Source organism: Dermacentor albipictus, chromosome 4, assembly GCF_038994185.2.
Source record: "Dermacentor albipictus isolate Rhodes 1998 colony chromosome 4, USDA_Dalb.pri_finalv2, whole genome shotgun sequence".
Taxonomy (NCBI): domain Eukaryota; kingdom Metazoa; phylum Arthropoda; class Arachnida; order Ixodida; family Ixodidae; genus Dermacentor; species Dermacentor albipictus.
The window spans coordinates 145,128,991-145,133,873 of NC_091824.1; the positions used below are offsets into that span (position 1 = coordinate 145,128,991).

General features: G+C 46.4%; 1 pseudogene; it reads right to left on the bottom strand.

Annotated features, from left to right (window-relative positions):
• Positions 1–3,938: 3,938 nt before the first annotated feature.
• Positions 3,939–4,112, bottom strand: LOC135902220 (U2 spliceosomal RNA; annotated as a pseudogene).
• Between the last annotated feature and the right edge of the window lie 771 nt (positions 4,113–4,883).

Genomic DNA, 4,883 nt, shown 5'->3' on the forward strand with positions numbered 1-4,883 from the left:
ACCAAAACACTGGTGGTTTGGTCCTGTCGGGACTGCGCTTTGCGCAAGACTGGAATCATTCGCTCACAATATAATATCTCATCGAAAACATACGCTTACGCTTTCAGAAACGATGGCTACGATGAGATGTTGCTTTACGTCTTAAGGTTTTTTAGACGATCAAGTAAGAAGCTCTGAGAAACTCTGAGAAGCTTTCTCAATGCTTTTCTTCGGCATCCATGGGATTCTTTTATACGATGTCTGGTGCCCGGACAATTCTGGTGAAGCCATGCGCGGAGCGATAGAATCATCACCGCTGCGTATGGGTCAGGTGGGGAAGAGCAGTGCCATCACTCAAAGTAAGAATTCGAATTTAAGTTTATTCCGAATCATGTAAATATACATAAACACTATAAAGACAGAAATAAGAATGGGTTAGCGATTGTCTCGCTTGAAAAGGAGAGAAAATAAAACAGAGAAAAAGAAGAAGAAAGAGATAAAGCAAGGAAAGAAGGAGCGGACGGTCCACCACAACGAATCCCATCAAACGCAGAGTACGACGTTGCCACAGCCAAGTGAAGCATTTGGCTGTGCGGACCATGGCAGTGCGGATCACTGATACAACGGACACTGACGGCACAGAACAATCCGTTCATATTTATAGATAACCTGCGTCAAGACCTTTTTGCACTGTGGTGTGCTTTGCATTGCACCCCTTGCATACTATCCTTATCATCGTTCTATTCCGCTATTCCGCTTCCCCAGCCTCCAGTATTAGGAAGTTCAACACTCCTACCTTCGCTCTCTTTCCTTCTCGGCTCAAATCGTGCTTCAAATACGGGTTTAAGTCCCACCCTCGAACACGTAATTCTTTATAGAGCAACAGCTTGCGTCCAACCCACCTAGAGAGGCTATCCGGGGAGCAACCCAGCCACTCACGCCATATTCCGAGGAGATAGGCAAAAAAAAAAAAGCTTCCCATTAAGAATAAAACCTTAAAAAAAAGAAGTATACATGATTGCCGCGACACTGCAACAAACAGATATTTCGTGTGTCAAATTCGCAAAGAACGTTACTTTTTATTATAATCTCTTCCATAATTACACAGCGTTCCCACTAACGGTTTAAGCTAGTCGCAGTAATGCCATGGTATACCGGCCCCGTGGCGTTAGTTCTTGAACACAAGAAAATGATGTGAGATGCCCGATGGCCACAACAACAAAGAAATAACTATGAAGAAGAGGTGGTGTAGCCGTGCAAAGCAGAGCAAAAGAAATAAAAAGAACGAAGGCATATTTGGTGCGAGTATTCGGAGTGCGGACATTCGAAATAGGTGGCCCATGAGCAAATGGGCAAAGCCTTTTCGTTGGCTATGTCGCAGCCCGGCTACTGCAGAAGCCCCTTCCAAATTAGATGTTGTTACTAAGCCAACGGTACCTGCGAATCCCGAACTGGAAGTCGCGCAAAGCCATTTTGACACGTACAGCTATAAATCACAGAAACAGCAGCGGCCTAAATTGGACGCAACGTCGTATTCTTGCCTTACTGCATCGCATGCATGACGTAAACTATGTTCCAGCTCTCGGCCACTCACTGCGCGTTAGCTGGGCCGGTAGCGTATACAGCCGAGCAACAGTGTCGCCAAAACGCAGTTTGCCTGCGCGTTTACGACCACAGGTACAGCAGCGCTTAGCTGACGCATTTCTGGCTCTGTGATAAATGGGTTAGCCTGTTTCTGTGCTCTCGCGCGGCGACAAGAAAGGACGCGAGAAATGTTTCGGAAGGTTCTGTTACTCACGCTAACTCCAAGCTCAAAGCGCCCCCTTACCCGGTGTCGGTAATTGCCGCCGCGAGACAATAACCGCCGTGTACACTACAGCGCAGACGCACTGGTCTACGATGTCTCCCCACATGTCCCCATGTGTCCCGTATATATTGTAGCCAGCAGATGGGTACGAATAGTAGTAGCTGCGCAAAAAAGAAAAAAAAAACATTTTTTTTTTGCAACTAGGAACGCATAGTTATGTCAGAAAGAGTTGGTTACACTTTCCAATTTCCACTGCTGGATGTGGGCAGAGGTTGAAAGGAAATAGAGTGACGTTCTTGGTCTTTATTTCTTCTTTTTGGCACTCGAAGTGTCGTAAGCGCTTTGGGTGCGATTTTGTCTGTTCGCTTCAATTCCTGTCTCTCAGCTTCGTGCAGTGACGTCAGATCGCATCTTTATTCGCGCAAAAATGGAGCGTAATGGCGAGAGGCTGCCAGTAAGCTTGAGCAATAAAGGAGGAGAGAGAGAGTGCGTGATGGCATTCAGCATCACTGACACGAAACTTTGTGACGCAAACTAAGAAGTGCGGAAAATCTCCTGTCTCCCGCAACCTTTCATCCGTGGTATGTGAGGCCGAGTAATAAATATAATTTGAAGTGGCAAGGAAATGGTTGACTACCCATGACTGATAAATGCATATCGAAAAGAACTCTAGAAGCCTTCAGTGTCATTCAACAAGCGTTGAAATGCAGTCACAGTGGGAAATGCCTGATTACCTATACTTTTGCCAGAACATGCCTCCAGCAAAATCATTGCAGAAAAGGAATAAAGAAGAATGAATGTAGGAAACCACTAACGCAGTAACAACACCGTACGCTCGACGTATCTCAGAGAGAGAGAGAGAGAGAGAAACAAGCTTTAATGGTATGCTGGAGATATTTCTCTCTTGTTACACGTGGAAGGGAACTGTATGCAACAGTGGCAATATTCCCGAATTTCTAAAAAGAAAAAAAAGAAACAAGAAAAAACAAAGAGAACAGGGAGGGGCAAGAAATTTTGCACGTGAAGAACACAAAAAGGCACAACATTGGTAAGTTGTCACTCCATAATGAATAAACGTCGTCTTGGAGTACATGAACACGGAAAGCACGCCTGCTTGCGTGCCTATATTAAAGCTTCGTATTGATATACGTCGAGTCAAAAGCAGCACGAGCAACGCCAAGGGAGAGGGCTCCATCACATAAGGCAGGCGAAAATTTCTGTATCGACAGCTTTTAAAGGAACTTCGGGCAATTACCATGACCTTTATTTTAGATACCGTTCCCCTGCTCATCGTTATGATGTTTTCTTGGTGTAGGACAAAGTCGCCAGAAAATTTCCGTCGTCTTCAACCATGATTCGCTCGGATGCCCGCGACGTGTGGGCAGTCGTCAGCATTCTCGCAGTTGCCATCGTCTTTTTGCCGTTGTCACGCTGTCGATGTGCCATCATCATCGTCGTCAACATTGATATAATTGTCGAGCCGTTGTCGCAGTTCAGTCAGTATAGGTGTCGTGCAGTGACCGCATATCCTTAACATCGTTTTCGTCCTTATCATCCTTATCGTCATGGCGTAGTCTCTGTGCTGCCTTTATTGTATTGCCGCGCCATCGTGCCTTTTTGTTGACGTTTTGCGCGTTATTGTCATTTTCATTATCCTAGTGGTCGTATCGTCGTCGCCATCGGTCGTACAAGCTTAACCGTCCTGTGTAGCACCTGGGGTGTTCTGTTAAATGACGCTCTACCGCTGTTTTGCATGAATATGCAGCATAAAGTGCGGTACTTCCACTATGCTGCGAGGAAGTGTAAGGACGCTGCTTCAAACAAGCAGGAAAATAAAAAATAAAACGAAATTCATGAGCTTGTATCAAGTCCGCGGCTGCCTGGCTGCCATATCTCGCCTACTCCAAAAAGGAAGAGAAGGGCGATAGCAGGCCGTGTGTCCCAGCTAACAATAATTAAGCTGGTTAAAGACAAATATTAAAAGAAAGAACTCAGTGCAAGGTATGGTTATAAGATTTACGGTGCTTCGGTCGTCAAATGCCTGAATCCCGAACGCCATAAGGGTTACAATCATATTTCGCACCATGTTTTTAAATATCTTTTGCAGCGAAGCTGCATATGCCTAGTTTGCAGCAGATCGATGTCCGTAGAATAAAAGCCGTGGGCCTATCCCGAATACTGTACCGACCCACAGCGGAGGTGAAGAGCTGGAGCAGGCTTCAAACATGCCACCAACTTGCAAAAATAAGTGTAATATCTTGGGCGCAAATAAAACGCGTATCAGATATTAAGCTCACAAGAACAGACACTACACCTTGACCTGCATCTGCCACGTCTACGTTCACACCGCCCTCTCTTTGTAGGCGTTCCAAGCGCTTGTGTATCTCCTTTCCATTCCTTCCGCTCTCCCATGGTGACCGGGCCCATCGAAACTTGCCGCGCGTCTAGTTTCCTCCGGCTCCTCGGGGCGATGGTCCCGTCGCCCACGCGAATGTATATAAAAACCACGGCAAATGAGCCCGTACGTATTTGTTCAAAATTCAGTGTCACGTCTGTGTCGCATGTTAAACAGCTTCTCTGGTCATCTGCCTTCGCAGAGTGGAATGGCTTATGATTTTTTTCTTCTTTTATCAGCTTGGGTAACGCTATCTGGAACACACATATAGCAGTGTGCGGTGATGATTAGGCCGCAGGCTTGGTTCCCAGTGAGCGCATCGCCAATACCAACAACCACCTCGGGTGGCGTTGGCGAGTACGTAGAGCTAGACAAGGAAGATGAACTGGAGATGCAGGGCTAGCAATACACAAAAATGGAAAATTGAGAGCCTGTACTTACACACACACACAGACACCCACACACGCACCCACACACGCACACACACACACACACACACACACACGCACGCACACACACACACATGTACGCACACACACACACGCGCACGCACACATACACACGTACACGCGCGCGCACCACGCACACACACATACACACACACACACACATGCAAGAACAGAGAGAGAGAGAGAGAGAGAGAGAGAGAGAGAGAGAGAGAGAAATGTTCTTACGCTACAATAGCTCCTAATAGCAAATGTC